This window comes from Pipistrellus kuhlii, unplaced genomic scaffold, assembly GCF_014108245.1.
Source record: "Pipistrellus kuhlii isolate mPipKuh1 unplaced genomic scaffold, mPipKuh1.p scaffold_m20_p_40, whole genome shotgun sequence".
Lineage (NCBI taxonomy): Eukaryota > Metazoa > Chordata > Mammalia > Chiroptera > Vespertilionidae > Pipistrellus > Pipistrellus kuhlii.
In genome coordinates this window covers 796,813-819,380 of record NW_023425541.1, presented here as the reverse complement: position 1 = coordinate 819,380, position 22,568 = coordinate 796,813, and the positions used below count along the sequence as shown (strand labels likewise).

The following is a 22,568-nucleotide window of genomic DNA, read 5'->3' as shown; positions in this document are numbered from 1 at the left end:
ATCAGCCCTTTGATTCATTACCTAACATTCTTTGAGCATGTACTTTGGGCTAGACACTGGGGACACAACAGCAAATGAGACAGAGAAGGTCCCTGCCTTTATGGGCTTCCTACTATCCTAGGGACAAGAGACAATATATGAAACAAACAAAAGAATGCAGTAATAAATGCTACAAAAGACATCAGCCAAAGTGTTGGGGTAAAAACAGGTTGAGTGGGGGCTATTCCTAAAAAGGTGATCTGCAGAGGCCTGCTGGGGCTGTGACTTCTAAGTTGAGTCCTGAAGAACGAAAGGGGCCAGCTGTGCAAAGAGCCCAGGTAGAAAGTTTCTGGCAGGACTAACAATAAGGCTTCAAAGAGGAAAACAGCCCAGAGTGAATGAGTGATAAAAATGAGATAAAAGGGAGAGATCAACCAAAGGACTTATGTGCACACATATGAGCCTAACCAGTGGTCAAGGACAATAGGGGGATGGGGGCATGAGCCGGGGTGGGGGGTGGGGGATTGGAATGGGGGTTGAGGACAAATATGTGATGCCTTAATCAATAAAGAAATTAATTAAATAAAAAAATGAGCCTTGAGCCAAAACCGGTTTGGCTCAGTGGATAGAGCGCCAGCCTGTGGACTGAAAGGTCCCAGGTTTGATTCCGGTTAGGGGCATGTACCTTGGTTGCAGGCACATCCCCAGTGGGGTGGGGGGTGCTGGAGGCAGATGATCGATGTTTCTCTCTCATCCATGTTTCTAACTCTCTATCTATCTCCCTTCCTCTCTTTAAAAAAATCAATAAAATATATATTCTTTAAAATGAGCCTTGAGTGTGTGTGGTGAGCAAAGTGAAGAGGAGTAAAGAAAAGGGCGTTGGCTAATTCAGTCTTGTCAATGAGGATAAAGCACCTGGGAAAACTTCATTTTAAGTATATTGAGAGTGACACAGTCAGAGAAGAGTAGTGACATAGTGAGGCCTATGCTCACAAGGTCTTTAGCTGCTTTACATTCAGAGTAGAGCAGGGAGTACAAGAAGGAGACTGATACACTAGGTCACACTGATGTGGCAGTGAAGGTTGTAGTAAGTGGATTGATCCCAGAAATATTCTGGAGGAAGAAGGGGCTTGCTGAAGAGGGACAAAGGAAAAGAAGAACAGGATGATTCCTAAATGTGGGGCTTGAGTGGGTGGCCATGCTCTGGGGAGCTCAGATTGAGACCTGTTAAATCAGAGGCACCTGGCAAACATCTGGTAGAGATAGTGATTGGCAGTTGAACAGATAAATCTAGAGCTTGGGAATGAGGCCTGGGCAAAGAGACATTTGGAAGTTACCAGAATATAGATGGTACCTGGACAAGAATCTCTTGAGAAAGAAATGTTGAAAGAAAAGGTGGTTTTGGCCCTGAGACAACCCAACATTCTGCAGAAGCAGAGTCAGTTAAAGAGGTAGAGAGCAGCAGCCAAAGAGATAGTCAGGAGAGGAAGATTTCTAGAAGCTGAAGTGAATGGCAAAATACACTGAATGCCTTTGAAAGACTAAGGACTGGCAAGTGACCACTGAATTTTACCACATGAAAGTCACTGGTGAGCTTGAAAATGACTGTTTTTGGTGAGATGGGGGAAGCCAGGGTGCAGTCACGGAGTGGGAAGAAGAGCGGAAGTAGAAACAGCAAGTATGAACAATACTAAAGAAAAAAAGGAAATATGGAGGAAAACAGATAAATGAGACCACGGAGAAGATGAAGTGAGAGCTAGGCTTCCAGGATACATCCTCCACACTCCATCTATGCAGCTGGCATCCTCAGAATGGTACAAAGCAGTGGCCCTGGTCATGACAAGGTGTTTTATGCATGAGCAACAGCAAAGCTTGTGAGAGCTGATAAGAGCCATCCAGTAGAAATGATGATGTAGAGATTGTAACTATAGGAACAGGGCTGGGTACACAGCTTTTTGTGCAGTCAGAGAAAGTATCTGATTTGCCCCATTTTACATATGAAAAAAAATGGAGGGATAAGGAGGTTAGGGGAGGGGAGCCTTACCTTCAAAAAACTGAGCATACTGAGGAAATCCTGTTGCTCGGAGCCATTCACATGCTTTTTTGGCCTCAGCTTCTAAAACAGAACAGAGGGGGAGAATGAGGCAAAGAAATGGGGTTAGCATGGGTGCTGCCTGCTGCCTCACTTCCAGCAAGCAGACAGGCACCTCTAGTTCTGGTGATCCAGAAAGGGCAAAAGAAGCTTGGAGGAGCTGGCACATTTGCTTCATGTCACAGCCAGCTAGGATTTACCCTCTATTCCCCAAGCCCCACTCATTCCTGTATGCTCGGAGACCCCTTTCTTGAATTTCATTTATTGAGCCTCATTCTTTTCTTTTTTTTAATTGTTGCCCGAGGATATTTTTCCATTGGTTTTTAGAGAGAGTTGAAGGGAGATAAAAGGGGAAGAAAGAGAGAGAAACATCCATGTGAGAAAGACACACTGATTGCTTGCCTCCTGCACTCACCCTGACCTAGGCTGGGGATGGAGCCTACAACCGAGGTACTTTCCCTTGACTGGGAATTGAACTGGCGACACTTGGCCTAAAGGCCAATGCTCTAACCATTGATAAAAACCAGCTAGGGCTCTTGAGCTTCATTCTTTACCTGCCCCAATGCCGAAGAACAGAACCCTCACCAGGACTGTCTGGGATCAAGGAGTACTGCTGGAAGGAATAAACACAGTTGTGTTTTCAACCCTCTTGCTCAAGGATCCATCCCCTTCCATGGCCTATCTAGGTCATTTAGTCTTCCATCCTAGTCTAGCTAGGGAGATGAAATGTTCACCAATCATTAGTCTCTTTCCCCTTATTATACCTAATATTCTCCAGCACCTTGATAATCAAATCTCACTGAACACACACACAGAAGCTGTGAAGAAGTTTTTAGTATCCCCATTTCTTAGATCTCAAAATTAGCTCAGAAAGAAAGGGCTCATCTACAGTTTCCCAGTTGATGGGGTAGCAGTCTCAGGGCTGGAGTCCAAGTTCAGTCTGACTCCAGCTCAGGGTTCCCTCTTCTGACATGGTGGCTGCCCCAATGTTCTTCCTCCTCTACCACTCATCAAGTTCCAGCTCTTTCTCCCCTAGGAGCCTCCCAGTACTGCTCCAGCTCTCCCCTGAGACTGGTCTATTTGCAGCATAACCCAGTGCTGACTGTCATGCTGACACAGTCCTGGCCCGTGGGTATCTTGGAGGGCAATGGCTGGGTCAGCCTCCTGCCTCTGCTCTGGGAGTTCCTGGCACTGAGCGGGACACCCGTGCCAGCCTCAGTGCAGACATGCTGCTGGACTGCAGCCACAGAGGAGGTCCTCCTGGCCCAGTGTAGGCTGAATGCCAGCAGCAAAGTCCTGGGACTGCTCAGGCAGCTATTTATCTCTACCTGAGGATGGGGTGGGCTGCTGGCTCAGCAGAGCTGTTCCAGCCATGGATCCTGTCCTCATTTCCTCCATTTTCTTAGTACCTGTGACCAAAGAGCTCCAAAGAGACTGGTGGGGTTTTTCCAAGGCAGCAAGTTCTCTCCTCTGCAGTGCCCTCCCACAAAGAATCCAGGATGAGAATCTTGCAGCCGGGACTGACTATTTAAAGTTCAAAACTGTATTTCAGATATGCTGTGTGGGTAGAGGAGGAAAAAAAGAGTGTGGGAAGGTGAAAGTTGGTCAGAAAAACTAACAGTATCCTCAAAGGTCACACACTAATGAGGGGGAGAAAATAAGGTTCTGCAGCCCCTGAGGACTTTGGGGGCAAAAAGGGATGAGTGGGGTTGCAACTTGTACATTTTCAAGAGGGTGTGCACCTGGTCGTGCACCCTGGTATCTGCCTCTGCATATAGCAGCATCGAAGTTTGCTCAGGTCCATGATCCATATGGATTGGTGTGGCCTTATGCACTTGCAATATACACCCCTGCAGGCCCCTTAGTCTGTGCATCCACCTGCATCCATGTGTATGTTCATGTTTCTTGTTACTGCAACTCTCTAACCTGTGTTAAAGAGCTAGGAATAACCAGGACCTCCAAGAGATTCTGGAACGCATTTGTTCCCAGCTAGCACTATCTCAGCCCCTCTGGCAGGGGGCAATGCAGGCCTTGAAAAGGCTCCAGGTCTCTAGGCAGGTGGTGGTCTGGAGGATGGGGGATATGGTAAGAGCAGTGTGAAGGGACTTCACACCCACCCAAGGAGCCTATGAGTGTCAGGGCTTTGCTGCTAGGACAGCTGAGCCAACTGCTGTAACCACCCCCTAGTCTCTTACTCCTGCCACACACCCAGGAGAAGGGCCTTCCCTGTCCTCAGAGCCCCTCCCAGCAGCCAGCTCTACTTTCCTATCATTAAGACAAAGGGAAGGTACCAAAGGAAGGACCAGATATGAGTTTCCAGAAAGGTGGGCATAGAAGAAAATAGTGACACATAAAGGGCCATGAGTCTGGTATGGCCACCCAAGTCAGTGCATGTCACACACTTGAAGTCCACTACAGCCCCTTGTCAATCATGGTTTGAGGCAGAACAAAAAGGAAGAGAAGGGAGGAGAGAGGCATCCACCTGTCCATTATTCCTGTGCTCCTCCCTAAGCCTAAGAGGGGAGGCAGAGGACAGTGATCAAGTCCTATATCTTGCACCATATGCCTGAGCCATGGGAGAGTGGTGAGCTGCCTGCTCCCTTAATGCTAGGCAGTGGCCCTAGCCAGGGTTGGTGGGAAGGGGATAAGCTCACTTAGGTGAGTGCCAAATTGTTTCATTCATATTTAGGGCCCTCTAGCCCCTGCTATTCAAAGTGTGGTCCCTGGACCAGCAGCAGCATCAGCATTACCTGGAAGCATATTAAACACACAGAGGCCACGCTCACTGAACTGGATCTCCTCGTGTGATTTGCAGCACATTAAATTTTGAGAAGGCTGACCTAAATCACTTAGCTCAGGGATTCTCATTCTTGGATACACATTATAATCAACTAAGAAGTTTTAAAAATACCAATTCCCCAAGGTCCCATTCCTAAAGGCTGATTCTATTGGTCTAATGCTGGAACTCTCCAAATCAGTATTTTAAAAATGGTGGAGCATGCTGAGGCCCAGGCAACTTTTCCAAGTCACACAGTGTTAAGTGTCATTACTAAGACTATGACCCTGATCACTCTTCTCTATGGTATTATGGGAAGGGGAGAAAGTGGCCCAGATAGAATTCGCTTCTCGGTCTAGAAAATAGTAGCATCCATATCACTGTCAGAATTGGAGCCAAAATGGCTCAGGAAAGTGAGATTATGAGGCAGAAGTTTCACAATAGTTCAAAAAGACAAAGAAGCCAAGAAGTCCAAAGCAGGGCTCTAGCCTGAATCCCCAGCAGCCCTCCCTGGCAGGAATCTGGAGAACGTAATAAGTTATTGCCCAATAGGATGTCAGGGACATTGACTCCCCGACACCATACCACCCCACGGAGAGCTGGGAGGCCCTGAGGCCCCTCCCAGATGAGCAGTCAGATTTGAGCTAAGGTGTTTTGCCTTTATCCCTCCACCTGGCCCAGCCTGCCCAGAATCAATCCACCTGGAGCTGGGACCTAAGTGGCCCAGACTGAGGACTGCCTTATGTGCCTGGCAGGGAGAGTGACAAGGGGCAGGCTGAGAAGAGTGGTGTAGAAATGTCTGCTTGTGGCTCTTGGTCCTGCCTGTATCCAGATGTGCAGATTCCAGTAGTTTCAGCCTCCATATCAGGGGTAGAGAACATACAGCCCCTGGGCCATATAAGAGCTGAAAAATCATTTGGTCTGGCCCTGCCAAGGTATAAAGGTGAGTTAATTAAATGTGTGGCCAAATATAGCAGGCTATTTTTATTTTATTTTATTTTTTTTAGGAAATGACCACATCCCTAAAGGAAGCATTTTATTTTATTTTTTTAAAAATATATATTTTATTGATTTTTAACAGAGAGACAGGGAGAGAGATAGAGAGCTAGAAACGTCAATGAGAGAGAAACATTGACCAGCTACGTTTTACACACCCCCTACCGGGGATGTGCCCACAACCAAGGTACATGCCCTTGACCGGAATCCAACCTGGGACCTTTCAGTCCGCAGACCGACGCTCTACCACTGAGTCAAACCGGCTTCGGCTAGCAGGCTAATTTTTAAGTTGTTAACTTTGTATAGCCTGAGAATGATATTATAAATATCCAAATGGCCTTCAAAGAAATAAAGTTCCCTACACCTGCTCTATATCATGCAAGCCGTGCTCTGGCCAAGACTAGGTTGATATGCCAGGATTGGTCAGGGATGGCATCAGTTGGCACAAGCTGGATCCCATCGAGATTTAAGCCCAAACTTTCCCCCTGTGGAGGAGCCCAGGTGAATCGGGCCAAAAAACAATGAGGGATAGGCATACTAGAGAGCTCTAGAGTCAAATCTGGCCCCAGGGCCACAGTCACAAGTCTCCTGAAAGGAGCATCAAAGGAGGACCCGCTGAGCAGAAGCAGATGCTTTTCTGAACCTAGACTTTCACAGGCCACATACCAGGGTTCCTCTTAGCACAGAGCACTTTTTTCCTGCACAGAGAAGGATCAAATGAGGAGAAAAGCAAGGTTTCTGATCTTGGGCTGTGCTCTATGAGGGTAGAGTTTATGCACCCAGGAGAAAGGCAGAAATATTCCCCTGGAAGAAATGCAATAATGTCCAACATGATAACTGAGTTGGAGAAAAAGATTTTTCCAATTAAGCCGCTCCCATACTTGCTATTAAAGTAATCTAGCCAAGATCGGTTTGGCTCAATGGATAGGGCGTCGGCCTGCGGACTGAAGGGTCCCGGGTTCGATTCCGGTCAAGGGCATGTACCTTGGTTGCGGGCACATCCCCAGTGTGGGGTGTGCAGGAGGCAGCTGATCGATGTTTCTCTCTCATTGATATTTCTAACTTTCTATCCCTCTCCTTTCCTCTCTGTAAAAAATCAATAAAATATATTTTTAAAAATCAATAAAATATATTTTAAAAAATAAAAATAAAGTAATCTTAAGCAACTTTCTTCATTCTCTAAGCTTTTATTTTCAAATCTACACAGTAAGGGACAATAACTTTCCTGCCTACCTTTCTGGTTAGTCTGGATGTGGTCAGGTTCTATATGGTATTGGATCCATATGAAAGCTATCATTAGAAAGGGGTTCTTTGTTAGAACTACTTGAACTTTGTATTCACATGGTCTTAAAGGCTCCATTCTGATTGTGTATTAGTTGTAAAGAAGTGAGAGAGAAAGCTAGGAGGAAAATCAAAAGCAGTGGGCAACTAAGCTTTGGGAAGCCACACCTCACCAACTGTACCCTCTTCACAGCACTATTGGGAAACTCGTATCCTTACACCTTGTGGTCACTCAGTGGGCTGTGAGAGAGCTGCCCAGACTCTAGTTCAATCTGCTCCTCTCCAAACCCAAAGTCCAGCTCAGGTCAAGGGACCAAGCAAGACCCAGGGCCCAGGACAAGCAATGGGTGGATGTCATGAAGTCCCAGATCAAAGTGTCTTTGTTACAGCTGGAGCAGTAAACTCTCAACTCAGGCTGAACATTGTAAACTTTATTTATTTATTTTATGTGCTCACCTGAGGATATGCTTAGAGATATAGAGGGATGGAAGGAGTGAGAGAAACATTTATATAAGAGAGAGATACAGTTGCCTTATGTACTCGCCCTGACCAGGGCTTGAACTGTCAACCTTTTGGTGCACAGGACAATACTTGACCCAACTGAGCCACTCCAGTCATACTAATCTGGTGAGATTTTTAAATGCCAGTTGCCTGAGCACCAGTTATGGCCAAATAAATTAGGATCTCTGAGAACAGGTTTTGTTTATTTTTTGAGAGCTCTGCAGGTGATTCTAAAGTGCAACCAAGATAGAGAACTACTACCCTAAACAGATGTGACCAGCTAAAAAGCTATAGAATAGGTCTCTGGAAAGATTCTAGTCAGAGGCCATGCTCAGGCAATTCTAATTACTGGCTCTTATTCTCTCTAGTGCTGAGTATAGGAGCAGGAGAGAGCAATAAGTAGTAATGTGAAGGTATATGGTAGAACAGGAGCTGGTAGGTCTGTGGGTGTTTGTGAAGGTAATCTATTCAAACAGCTGACCTGCTTCATAAGGCATCTTCTAACCAATGTGTTGGTTTCCTTTACAGTACTTAGCTTCTTATCAGGAAAGGTAACTCCTCCATAGCCCATATGGCAGGATGACTATCTCCAAAACAAAATCTGTTATCAGCATGGCCTCTCCCACCTTCAGTGAGTGCAGGAGGAAAGCCAGTATTCTAAAGGGCTGAAGAAAAGCCAGTATTGCCAACATCTATGTGAAAACCCAAGTTCTCAAGGTGGGCTCTGTGAGGCCAAGCTGGTACCCAAGATAGGCAGAGGGGTTGCCTACCACTCCAGGCCCTGATGTTGCACCTGGCAATTGCTAGGTCCTGAAAAGTATCTTTCCATATCATTTCTATTGGTTGATGCAAGGTCTGTTTCCTTTGCCCAACCCCACTCCTAGAGAGGGACCTACTTAAGGAGATGCTGGATTTTTGGCCAAGGGCTTCCATTCACTTGTCCCCAAGTGTGTGTGACTAGCCCCTTTCACCCTCTCATAAGGATACATTAGGGGACCTAGGCCACAAGCAGCATGCCCACTCATCCTCAAGCCTTGGATGGTGCTTCCATTTGAATTTGCACAAGGGGCCCTCTAGGATGGCAGTGACCCTAGAAGAGATACTGCAACTTGGCTATGCCACTTCTCTCTTTAGGGGACCAAAGGAAAGCATCCTTCAAAAGGGCCTATGCTAAAAGCTGTCATGGATTCCAAGACTGCCAAGACTTTCCCTTCCAATCCTGGAAAACACATTCAGAGTGATCTGCAATACCCTGTCCATGGAAGATTGGGTACATTCTTGTCTCTCTCTGCTTCTACTGCTCTTAAGTAGAATCACAACTCTAATAGATTCTTACAAGGGAGGGAGACGGAGGGAGAAAGGGAGACAAGACCAAAATAGATCTCATCCCATATTTCAAACCTCACAGGAGGAGCACCACATCAAGGGCTGCTGTATTTCAAGGGGCCTAGCTTGGTAGTGCTAGACAATGCCTGGCCTCCAGCTTGTTGGGTTGATGGGCAGAACTTGGGGGTCCTACTACACCTGTTCAGATGCCGACCCCATCTCAGATGGAGCTACAGCTAGATGCCAGCTCCTGGGGCCTCACAAACAACCCTTCAGAGTATCCCTGTCACAACTGAGGCACCAATGTGTCAAAAGGCTCAAAAGGGTACAGTAATGTGGGACTGGATAGCAATTAAAGGAAGCCACTGAATCTTCTTGCCAGCCAGTGGCAGGTTCACATGTGTGCCTCTCCATTCTAACATCCCTCTATCCTCAACACTTCATGGCCAAGGCTACAAGGCCACAGAGATTCTCCAACTAAAGACAATTACCCCCAGGGACCTTTGGCAACATCTGAAGATATTTTTTATCATCACAACTGGGGAGGGATGCAACTAGCATCTAGTGAGTAGAGGACATGGTTGTTACTAAAATTCTACAATGCACAAGACATACCTGCAATCAAAAAATGTTTATTTCCAAACCTGAAGTATGAGACCTTACCTGGGGACCTAAGCACCTCCAGGCAGCTCAACTCCACCTTGGGAATGGCCTGTGAGGTGAGGCAAAGAATGGACTCAATATTCATTGGAGATCCCCTGTCTTTGGACACTATGGGCACCTTGCAGGGTTAGCAAGGGAGAGGTAGCAGTTCTAGTTTGAAGTTTTTATAATTATGGAAGTTACATAAGGAACCATCAATTGTGCCCCCCATGAAGCTGTGGCCTGAGCTCTATGTGCACCTGTAGAGAGGGTCATAAGGGAGGGTAACAAGAGCCCTGTAGCTAAAACAGACCTCTGGCTTGCTGGAGCTGCTTGAAAATCTGGGTCTAGAGTCAGCCAGGCCTGTGGTCACCTAGGCTAGCACTAGATACAGCAGGGCCAAAGCAGACAGCTGAAATTCCTGCCTGACCCAGGGCTTTCCTGTGACAGTGAAGGTCAAAACTGCCACCTGTCCTGCAGCAGTCTCTCCATTAGCTTTCTTGCCCCCAGGGGATCCTTCTCCCAACACAGTCCCAGGTATTCTGACAAGGTCATGGTGACAAGGAAAAACAGGTTTTTTAATAAGCCATGCACTATTCTGTCACTTTCAGTCCCCAACCTGGAGACAAGAGATGTCAACCTAACCAGTCTGGGGCAGATATTAGACCTGTTCTCCACTGTGGTATGGAAGACTATTGGATTGAAGGTCAAGAGAACTAGATTCTGGTTTTAGTTCCACTAAGAACTTCTTGGGTAACCTTGGGAAAGCTACTATCTTTGTCTAAGCCTCAGTTTCCGCATCTAAAAATGACCATTCACCAAAATCTAGACCTGGAGCAGTGGTAGATATGATTGGTAGTGGCTGGCTCAGTGTGCAGAGATGTCCTCCCCCTGCACATTCTCTTTTGGGAGAATCAAGTGAGAGTCCTTGTTGGGGACCAAGACTAAATTTGTCTTTCCCTCCTAAGCCAGCTCTTCTGATTTCCTGCTTCCAAAGGCACCAAATATCTAGGCTTAAATGCCCAGTCATCCTGATCTGTTCTCTTTCTGCTCATGAATTTTGTCACCAAGTTCTGTCAACTTTTCCATCAAATGGTCAGTTTTTCACATCCAAGGGTGCTCTAGGTTCTCATGCCTGGATTATATCAGTCCTCCAAGTTCCTAGGCTCCAGCCTCTCCTTTCAACAGATCATCCTGCCATCTTCTTCTTCCAAGAGTCCATTTCTGACCTGGCCACTCTTCTATTCTGCAATCTAACAGGTTCCCCACAGTCCACAGCCCAGGATGGATATATCAGACTACTTTCTACCTAGCACTTGAAGTTCTCCACACTATGGACCATCCTGGCTTGAATATGGAAACTCCTATTATTCATCAAGATGGAGGCAAAACATCCCTTCACATGAAGGCTTCAATTAAATTAAGTGGCCCCCAACACATTTATATTACCTTCTCAAAAGCACAAGAGTCAGCCAAAAACAGTTTGGCTCAGTAGATAGAGCATTGGTCTGTGGACTGAAAGGCCTCAGGTTCAATTCCGGTCAAGGACATGTACATTGGTTGAGGGCACATCCCCGGTAAGGGTGTGCAGGAGACAGCTGGTTGATGTTTCTCTCTCAACGATATTTCTAGCTCTCTATCCCTCTTCTTTCCTCTCTGTAAAAAATCAATAAAATATATTTTAAAAAAATAAAATAAAAAAAAAGCACAAGAGTCTGTCTCTCTGACTCAACCAAAGCTCAATTCCTCTGGGTTCTATTGGTCTCAGAATGCCGACTGCAGTGTGGTAAGGGCTACTGAATGTTCTGGCAACATCTAGACAGGAAATTCTGCTTCCCAACTAAACAGGGTGTGTGGGCCTCTGACTCCACCCTCTTCTCTGGTATCCACACAGCAAGAACACAGAACTAAGCACACATCTGCAACTCGGCTCACTGGGTGACTGGCAGAACCTTGCCCCATGGCAGTAACCACAGGGCCAGGAACCAAGGCCCCAAAACTGTTCCTGAGGGTGGGGACATTATGGCCTCAAAGAGCACTGAGCTTTCCCATCCCAAGCTTCGGTAGGACATTTAAGCTCACTTGAGAGAAGGGACATGCACCACCTCCTGCTTCCCTCTCTTGGCCTGCAGTCTTGTTGCGCACCCGTTTTGACCCTGTGCCACCACTTCTCCATCCCACTGCCTTGCCTACTTCCCTTTCCTTTTTCTGAAACCAAATATAAACTCCCGGACAGGAAATGCCTTGAAGGAGCCTGTCCCCACCCTGAGATCCAAAGAAAACTGTTTCTGACACAAAGGAAACGGGCTTAGCCTCCTCATCCCAGGCCTATTCTCTCTCTGAAAGCAATGGACACAACCCTTCCCCTGAACCCTGTGGCCAAATAAAATGAGTGCTATGATGCTGAACACAAGGAGAGGGCAAGGGCCTAGAGGCTTGGGGGCAGGGGTGACAACATTCAAGCTCAGACCATAGTGGGGTGAAGGGAAACAGAACTCCAAGTGGTGGCCAATAGGCTACCTAAGAGCCCTAGCAAGTTTGACTTGGTGGATGGAGCTTCAGTCTGCGGACTAAAGGTCCCAAGTTCAACCCCCATCAAGGGTACATGCCCAGGTTGTCGGCTCGGTTCCCAGTATGGGGTGTGCAGGAGGCAGGCGATCAATGATTCTCTCTCATTGTTGATGTTTCTATCTCTCTCTCCATCTCCCTTTCTCTCTGAAATCAATTATATATATATATATTTTTTTTATTTTTTTTTAAGGCTACCTAAGACCTAAGAATATAGAGGTTTGGGGGTATAGTGGGAAGAATAATAGGCTAGCAATCTGAAGATATGACTTTTTGTCCTGCCTTTGCTACTTCTTAGCTATACCTGCACTTATTATTGATAACAATATTTATGACACTGAATGTAATTATATATAATTAATAATAGACACTAATATTAATTGAATACTTATTATATGCCAAATTGTATTGGGCAAGACTTAACTTCTCATGCCTCAGTGTACTCATCTGTAAAATTGTGATATCATCATAGTACCAACAACACGAGTTTTTTGCAAGTATAAAATGAGAGAATAACAGCATTATCTCCAAGGCATTTCTTTAGCTACTTTTTTTATGGTTTATATAATTGAATCTTCATGACCACCCTGTGAGATAAGCGCTCTGATAATCTATTTGACAGATGAGAAAACTGAGGTCCAAAGATAACAATTACTTGTCCAAGATCGGCAGCTAAGAAGTGGTGAAGCAAGATCAAATATAGGCAGTCTGGCTCCAGAGTCAGAGCCACCAAGTTAGAATCCTCATTAAATAGGAAAAATGGCCTAAGCCATAGACACAAAAAATATGTACCAGGATTTTTACAGTATGACTCCTTAGCCTGAAATAAATTCCCATCAGAGGAGAAAGCAGTTGATCATCCCACAACTTATTTGGTCCCTACAACAGCCCTGTCCAAAGCAGGCCTACTGCACAAGTGGGGAAATTGAAACTATGAAAGGCTTTTATTGGACTACAGATGGGTCCAGGAACCCACCTAAATGCTCAGTGCCCTCCTTTCAATCTGTTATCATGTCAGCTTCCCTAGGATCTCCCCTTAAATCTATTCCCCTTTGGCTGTGCATTTACTCAATTAATATTACCTGAGCACCTACTTGTTTCCAGGCCCTATGTTGGCACCAAGATCTGGAACCTGGGGTGGAAAAAAGCCAAACTCTCCTGGAGTACTTGGCCAGAGCTGCTATCAGGCCCATCCTTCTCAAGGAGCCAGAGGTTAAGATGGGATGTCCTTTCCAGCTGAAACTTATTTGGATACAAGATAACAAAGAATGAGCACAAAAGCAATGGAGCTGGCAAGTGGTACAGTCTGAAGCATACAGCACCCAAGGGCCCTGAGGTGGAAACATTGTGGGGAGGGCTGCAGATTTTGCACAAAAGCCATCCCCAACCCACATAGCCAATTCTAGCATGGGCCATACTAGATGATGGTATTAAAAAATAATCCAGCTAAACTCTTGCTTATCTCTTACCACCACCCATACCTTCTAAATAATTCAACCTGGTTATCAAGGAAGCTAATTAAAATGCCTCTTCTTCCCTGGTGCCACCCAGCACCATGCTCTCTACCCGCTAGTGCTGGAGGGTACTAATCTATTGACCCTGCTACTGCTGTCAGAACCATCCCCCATTTCCCTCCTGCACACCCTCTCTCACCTTAATACAGTTCTGCATCAAATGCAGCCCTTCGAGTTTTCTTTCTTGTCCATCCATCCACCTGGGGAGAGTGGCAGGCAAAGATCTGGGGTCTCTCTGCCTAGGAGTGACTGATCGCTGGTGGGTAGGAGTGAGTGATCGCTAGTTAAGTAGTCAGGGGCAGAAGAAAGACTCCATCTCGGCTCTTGCCTCCTGGCCAGGCATTTGGGAAAAGGAGAAAAGAGGTATGGCATAGTCGCTAGGGTGTGGATGGTGGGGTCAGTCTGCCTGGGTCCTGATCCCAGCTCCATCACTCCCTACTTGTGTAACCTTGGACAAGTTCTTCATTTCATTTCTCTTTGTCTCAGTTTCCTCATGTGTAAAATGGGGATAATAAGAGCAGCATCTACCTTATAGCTTTGTCATGGGAGCTAAGTAACTTCCAATGTGTCAAGAATCTAGAAGAGTTCACTATTGTTATTGGTGTTCATATTGGGACTACAGCCTGATACAGTGTCACAATGCCAGTGAAAGAGACAAGAGGAAGGGAGCCCTTTAGGTGAACATGACCAGGGAGAGCTTTTCTAGGTGGAATCTGAAGTGACAGAAAAGTTCAGAGCCAATACCCAGGAGGTGGCAGGTTTGAGCACTGGACATCCCAATTTAAGAGAAACACAGCAAACTGATGTGGCAGAAAGTAGTACTAAACAACAATAATAATTCTGTTTTACTATTGGCTTTGATACTGAACAACCCCATGAGGTAGGTACATATCCCCATGTTATAGCTCACAAAATGGAAGCTCACAAGCATTAAGTAATTTGCCCAATGTCACACAGTGTTGCATATACCGTTGTACCCACTCTTTACCACAACACTCTCGTGACCCAGAGGTCATGTGTACAACTCAATGTATTTGCTTTGGCTCCATTCCGAATCCTTTCCCACATGCTCCTCTTTGTTTCTCCCATTTAGAAGGTCCTACTCAGGTGGGGGCCACTCAAGCCAGATGTCTGGGACAAGGGCTTTCCAAGCTTCCTACTCCTTCCCCAGCCTTGATCAAAAAGAAAAAACTGGCTGCTAGTGCCTATATCACACTTCACACCACCCAGACCAGATAAAGAACAGGAAATCCTCAGTCACCTCCCCTGGAAGTGGCTCTCTCAACCATGGTAACAGAGTTGCAGCCTGGACAGAGGTTCTGCTGTGGTGGGGAAGCTGCAGAGTCAGCCCCAGCTGCCTTTGCTGTGGGTTGTGGTTTGAGAAAAACAAGGAAGACTAAGTGTCAAGAGACCTGGGTTCCAAGTCCTCCCTTCCTGAAGACTATGCCCTTCCCCCTTCCTGGATTTCAGGTAGAGAACATCCAGGGTCACCCTAGGGAGATCACACTGTCTATCTTACTGGGCTTCTCTGAGAATAGAATAGGATCATGTAAGTGAAAGTGCCTTGGAAACATTAAAGACATGGGAGAATCCATCATTGTCATTTATGCTCTCTGCTAGAAGAGAAATAGCTGAGTTGGTGTTTCTACCTGCCTGATTCACCCTTTTAGGCTCCCCTGTGGGCATGGCTCATACTCATTTCTGTCTTCAGTGCTCCTTAAAATAACTCTTTTTTCCCACCCCCACCAGCTCAAGAGACAAAAGCAAGTGGCAGGAAAGCAGTATACACTGGCAGCCCTCACATAATAAGTACACTGCAGTCAACTCATCAAGGTGGGCACCTCTTCACACCAGGACTTCCCTCTGCTATGGGGGCATGAGAAGGTGACTGTACCCCTGAAGGGATTCCCAGTCATTGGAATTGGCTGGACCTGAATGATGAACAAATCAGAGAGAGCTGTAGGAGGTGCCTAGACCCAAGATTCTGTAGTTCAGGAAAAAATCATACAGAACTCTTCTGGAAAAATGCAGGCTAGAAATAAAGAGGAGAGTGAGGCACTTCTAAGGCCCCATTTCCCACCCCAAGGTCCACAAACAGTAGCATGTGCAGAGGACAGTAATGAGGCTGGGAGGGGGACTGGTCCCAGGTCCCTGGAGGAGCACGTGTAAGAGCTGAGGGTGTTTGGCCTGGAGAAGACACAGGTTGACTAGGATTCTTTCCTCGGAACTCTGAAAGTCAAAGAGAGCAGACAGGGTCTAGGTGGACTCAGAGAGCAGAGCCAGGGCCCAGGGGTAGAAGTCACAGGAAGACAGAGTTCAGTTCAGCATAAAAGAAATCTTTTGGACATTCCATGGATGAAAGCAACTGCCTTGAAACATTTCATTACTAGGTACTGAAGACGGGTGAACAGGAACTGCACAAGTACTTGGTAGGGAGACCCCAGCTTCAGGAGAGTGCCCTCTAAAGTAACTTCTGTGTTCTACCTCTGGAGCACCATAGAAGAAAGCGTAAAGGTGACTGGAGCTCACTAACCCCTCAGCCGGTTCCCACAAAATCCTGGGATCCCAGCAGCACCTTGGGCTGGTACTACCCAGAGCAAGCAGGTCACTCATTAACTTATAGCTGAATGGGTCAGAGGGTGGCCAGCTAGGACAGACACAAACATGGGGAGGGGCTAGAGCTCAAACTGCAAGAAAGTCCATGCTCAAGGAAAACCCAAGCTGTGGCAGCATGAGACTCAGCAAGCCCAAACTAGCAACCATTTGAGGATATTTAGTGGCTGTACCTGGCAGAATTTGAAACCAACTCACCTTTGCCTGTGGATAAGAAAAGTGTACTGACCAGGAACACATACTTTTATAGCTCAAAGGGAGCCTGAGAGACCACTAAGTCTATGCCACCTGTCCTTCCCATTTTAAAGATGTACTAGTAGACACTAAGGCTCAGGGAAAGCAAAAGTCTTCTCTAAAGTCAATGATGGAGAGGTAGCTATGGAGATGCACACCTAGAAGCCAGGTTTCCTGATTCTATGGTGAGGCCTGCAGGGTTCACAAAATGCTGATTCCTTTTCTTCTCACTGAAACTGCAGTAAATGGCTTGTGGTCTAGAGCAGGGATAGGGAATGTCCTGCTCATGGGCCAGCCCATGAAATCATTTGGTCTGGCCCAGCCAAGGCATTAGGGGTAAGTTAATTAAATATTTGACCAAATATAGGTAGTAGGCTAATTTTTAAGTTGATAATTTTGTATGACCCTCAAATGATGTTATAAATATCCAAATGGCCCTTGGCAGAAAAATGGTTCCCTACCCCTGGTCTAGAGCTTTCTAAAATGAACCTGGGACATAGCTTGATCCTTCCCAACTTTTGCTGCTTGTCAAGATACAGGTTCTCTGAGGAAGACCTCCTGTTCTAGCCTGACCACAGCAGTGTGGCTGGCAGCATTACTTCCAGCCTGGTGTGTAAGGACCCACAGCTGTGATGAAAACAGACACACATATGGCCCCACCTCACCCCAAGTAAGGTAGATCCTTCTTGCCTTTTAGACTTTTAAACTGAGAACAGGGTGTCAACTGCTCCTAGAAACACCCTTACCCTCTCTAACTCTGATGTCCAAAAAACAAACAAAACAAAAAAACCTTACCCCACCACCCATCTGAATCCCTATCAACTCAATTCCCTTATCACCTAAGCTGAATGTGTGTCCTTGATGCAATGTGAATTACTACTTCTGTTTGCCCAAGTGTAGACAGTGGGGCAGAAGTTTAATTAGCCCCAGAAGTTCCCACTGGCTGAATGTTTGTTGTTAAAGCTCCCTTGGGGGAAAGTGAGGGTTCAGGATAGTGTCCCTTTAAGGCGAAGGGTGGACAAGGAATTGGTTAATGGCCATCCCCAAGAGGTGATTTTCCAAGGTGGTTATTATGTGGCTCAATCATTAACCAAGCAGTGGCAGGACCCCAGGATTGTTGGAAAGGAGCCACTCCTTTCCCAAGGACAGCCCAAGAGCAGGAGGCTGCAAACAAGGAGAGCACTTGTGGGATCTTTCAGTCCCTCTCACAGCATGCTTTGGGGCAGTGGAAAGAGAGGCTTGGATGAGAGGCCCCATATGAGGGTGGAGGGCTGGCCCGGATATGGAGGAAGTCAGCACACCCTTGCTGGGTGGGAGGGAAAAATGAGACAGTGAGGGGTTTTATCATGAATGAGAGAGGAAGCTCCAAGCTGGGCCATGGTGATTAGATGACAAGTTGGGAAAGGCGCTCATCCTGAATGCATCCTGTTTTGCTCCAAACTGGCCTCATGGGCCAGGCACAGGGGAGGTGCTGGGAGGAGAGCAGTTTCCCAGGAATTCTCCCAGGCCTGCTGACCTTGAGCTTCATGATGGCCTGGAACTGGGAAGGCAAGGGAGAGAGTGAAAACTCTCATTTGTGGTACAGAGGTTCCACAAAAAGCCTCCACAAGCCTCAGAGCTAGAGCCCCAGAGACAGGAAGGATACACTGTAAAATGAGGACTAGCACTCCATAATCCCTCCAGCTCGATCTTTTCCTGAGCCTCTCTTCCAAGGTTCAGCTCAAATATCACTGCCTCTGTCAGTCACCTTTCCCTTAATCAAAGGCACTCGCTCCCTGGTCAGGCCTCCCAGGGCAAAATGTCTTCCTAAACAACTGGAAATATGAAAACTGCCAGGATACATGGTGGATTAAGAGACTTTTTGTTGTGATAGCGGTACCATAACTGTATTTTCTGAGTCCTTTTCTTTTAGAGATACATATTGAACTTTTTATGGATAAATTGAGAAGGCGTCCAGGATTCATTTTAAAATAACAAGAAAGATGGAGGTGTAATTAGGGCAGGATTTGCCACAGGCTAATGGTTATTGAAGTTGGGTGATGAGTACATGGGGTTTTAGTACACTAACAACCATCTCTGCTTTTATGTTTGTTTGAAATTAATATATATATATATATATATATATATATATATATATATATATATACACACACACACACACACACACACACAACCTTCAAGGGGCAGATGCTCCACCAGGAGTTGTCCACAGCCCACCTGCCCCAATCGCTAATGGGGCCTGCCAGCCAACCTCCTGGTACCCCCCAACCCCAGCTGGCAGGTCCCAATCGCCCGATCAGGACTGGGCCCTGGGCTGGGGTGGGGAACTGGGGGTGAGTGGCAGCAGACACAGGAAGTGAAGGAAGGAGGAGGCAGGGAACTGGGGAGGCAGGGAACCTGATCAGCCCTAATCGCTGGCCAGGTCTAGGGACCCCACCCATGTATGAATTCCATGCACCAGGCCTCTAGTTTATAATAAATTTAAAAAGCCCTCTCCAAGGTAAAGACCTGACATATCATGTATTATTTATGCTACTAACTTCCAAACTAGGTGGTAAGATTCTCTGAAGGTGGGGTTACATTCTATGTTCTTCAAAAGACTGAGCAATAAGCCTGGACTTAATCATTTGTGCAACACTTGGTAGTTATGGGTAACCTCAGTTAATCTAGTGAAGTGGAAAAAAGTGGGGAGAAAATCAAGACTCTGAGAGGTCAAGCAGAGAGGCAGAGACTGGATCACCTGTTCTTTGCCGCATACCACCTGGACCCTCAAGGAACTTAGCATCTAGTTCTTTCATGCCTGTCAGTTGAAGTAATAGGTACAGCAACAGTCAACATGCAAGTTCCCAAGGTGGAGGGCTGGGCAAGAAGATATTCAGAATACAAACATAGCACTTCAGACTATGGCTTCCAACCTACTGACTCAAGTTTACCAGGACCACCCCCACCCATCACACACACACACACACACACACACACACACACACACACACACACCAAGAACCCAAGTCACAGATGAATAGAACCTTCATAAACACTTGACACAACAACTGTGTGCCCAACCCTATGTTCAACTATTCTATTTAAGGTTGCAAGGTGGAGGAGTTTACACTTCCCCTCCTACAACCATTGCATCTCTGAGATTACCAATCTCTATTTTACTTGATAATAGCCTCCCAAAAACTCCGGTTATGACACTCATTCTACCCAAACTGAGAAACCAAGGGAAAAGTTCTCCCTATTCTATTCAAGTCAGAGGCAACTCCTTCTTTTGGCCAGAGACTCCTAATTCCATCTTCCCCCAGAAGGTAGACGCACAGACCTGCCTTTGTTAAGCTTACCATCATTGAATCTGAACTTCTTATGGTTGCAACAGAAAGCTCCAGCAGCTGCAATAGCATCCTGATCAGGGACTCTAACCACTCCTCTCTTGGGACCTTTTTGCTTTCCTGTCACTGCTACTATCCCTATACCTAGGCTCCAGGGGTCATCTGTTTTTCAGTAGCCCTAAGAATTAAATTTTAAAACTTTAGGAAGAGAGAGAGGGTAAAAGTTTGGGCATCTGTGTGCCACTTTCTTTGCTTCTCTGCTCAAACTCAAAAGGTTTGTGCTTTAACAGGGAAGCCTCATCCTCAACCCGCACACAGGGTACATAGCCCCTTTTACATCTTCAGCCCCTCTTCTTGCTCTAAACACCTCCAGATGTCATCTCCCAACAGCCTTTTCTCTATATATTATGGAGGGGAGCCACAGACACACAGAGAGGGTTAGCATAATTATTCCAGAGCCACTTAAGGAGTGGTAAGAAAGAAAGCAAATAGGGGAGACCAAACAAACTCTGTCCACATGGTGTTTTCTAGCCCTAATTACAGAGGCCCAGGGAGCAAAAATCTCAAATCCTAAAGCCAGAACACAGCTGAACAAAGGCCAAATCTTCAAAACAAAAACATCTCAGAATGTCCAGCAATATAAAAGACTTACCCTTAAGGTGAAAGAGGACCCTGCTCCCAACATCATCAATCCCAGCCCACCCTTCCCACTTGTTCCATCAGCCACTCAGAAACCACCTGCAGTCACCACCTTCTGTGCCCTTGAGCTGCCTGCCTTCTCAATACCCAGATTAGAATTGTCTTCCTCCATCCCAAGAAGATGAAAGTGAAGGGGAAATTCAGAAAGCAATAAGACAGATAGTGGATGGGGACAACAATCTCTAGAGTGGGGATGGGAACAGGGCCAACAATAGGAGTCAGGGTTTGAAAATAGCCCTGGAGTGATTCATCACCCTCTTCTCTGGTCTGAAGACCTGGGTGTTTCTAATGGGAAGGAGACAAGCTAGGGCCCTCTAGCCCAACCTCTGGGGCAGGGGTGAGGGTGAGGCTCTGTGTTGGCTCTACCCTTCTTCACCTTCAGTCAGGCTGTTCACTCTCCCCACCACAGCTAGCTTTCTAGCTGGCTTAGCTATTAATACATAATTACCATAAAGCTTTCCATCTGCATACTCCTCTCACCACAAGCATCTCAGAGACAACTTTTTACCTACCTGTTAGGATCCTGGACCCGTGCACCAAGTTACAAAATGTCAGGGCAGAAGAGACTGGCCCTTTAGATCCCAAAAATCTAACCAGTGCACCACTTGAATTGCAGTTGAAAACACTGTGGCACATACAAGTTACATGACTTTCCCAAGGTCACATGAATTAGTGGTTTAACCCCGGTTTTCTGAGTCATAATTCAGTGCTCAATTTTAAAGAATCTTGAGATGAGAGAAATTAAGAGAACACCAGGCTGTCTAATTTGGAAATCCCCAAAACTTCTACTAAAAGGCTCAGGATTTCTCTAATCCAAAACCATTTTGAACTTCATAAGGAAAATGAGCTCTGAAAGATGCAATTTATCCAATGGTTTTCGCTTGATCCCTTCAGCTACCCTAATACCAGGAAAGTCCAGGTCGTTTCTCAGAAGGGAAGGCACGAGCCTAGGGAAAGCTGATATCACCCTACCAAGGGCTTCCTGGAAATGCCCTCAAAAACAGAGGAAAGAGGAGAGGGTAGGAGAGGCAGCATGACCGGGTTCAGAGACAGAATCCCCCCCACCCCACCCCCAACCTCCCAGCTCCAATCACCTCAGAAATCTCAGAGCGATGGCCACAGGCCAGCCCTGGAATAACGGGTGGGCAGCCGTCTTCCACCACCCGACTCGTGGGTATTCCCTGGGAGAAGTGCAGCCAGCAGGCTCAGGAGGTCCCCCCAATTTCAGCGACTCCGAGCCCAAATTTCAGGGGGTGAAAGTGACTTTGCTCACTTCCCCTGCGTGGGTCGCGCGCGCCCCAACTCCTACCAGGAGGCCGCGTCCACCGCCTCAGGTCCGAGACCCAGACATAGTCGCCAGTGCCAGCGAGCAGGAATCCAGCGCAGGCGGGACTGCTCCGTCCTGGGCACGCGCAGAACCTGGGGTCGGGCGTGGGTAAAGGTGCCAGCCAGAGAAGCAGCTGCCTTGGCTGCTTAGCTGTTGTCAACCCGAAGCCACTCTCCTCGCAGGTGGGGAGGGAGCTTCAGCGAGTAAGGCAGTAGGGACGCCCCGCCCAAGTATAGGTCCCTCGACCAATGAGGGTGCAGTCCGGCCTACCAGACTCCTCAGAAAGTCGTACAAATTGTGGTGGGCGGGCTCTGCCTTCCTGTTCCTCCAATCCCCTCACCCCTGCCTCTTCCTCAGGTCACACCAATGGGGGCCCAGCGGCAGGAGGTGGGGGTCAGGGCGCTAGCGGAGAGCCAGGGACTGAAAGTGAAGAAGCAGGAGCCAGTGGGCCAGGGACACAGCCTAATATTTATTGAGGTCTGTAAGTGTCTGGTACCTTGTGGTGGATTTAAGTACTTATTCCACGTGCAGGGCAGCAGCTTGCTGAAGATAATTTACCAGTAGTTCAGAAAACACAACTTTCATGAGATATCAGATTAGTAGAGGCAACCAAGAGAAAACTGGGACGTTGGGTGTTTGAGCAGGAAGTTGCCAATCCCTCCTTGCCAGGCTCCAGCATTCTGCAATGTTC

The 22,568-nt window shown here is 46.8% G+C and overlaps 1 protein-coding gene across 8 annotated transcripts in view; it reads right to left on the bottom strand.

Moving 5' to 3' along the window:
- The window catches only part of STARD8 (StAR related lipid transfer domain containing 8), a 33,539-nt gene extending 11,461 nt beyond the window's left edge, over positions 1-22,078 (bottom strand). For 2 of the 8 annotated variants that reach the window (XM_045571907.1, XM_045571908.1), the window contains exons 1-2: positions 21,860-22,078; positions 2,024-2,092 (exon numbers count right to left, since the gene is read on the bottom strand). The gene's annotated coding sequence lies outside the window, so the exon portion shown is untranslated. Of the gene's footprint in view, positions 1-2,023; positions 2,098-21,820 lie in introns of all 8 variants that reach the window. The other 6 variants (XM_036411410.2, XM_045571905.1, XM_036411409.2 and 3 more) reach the window with 4 other exon arrangements.
- Between the last annotated feature and the right edge of the window lie 490 nt (positions 22,079-22,568).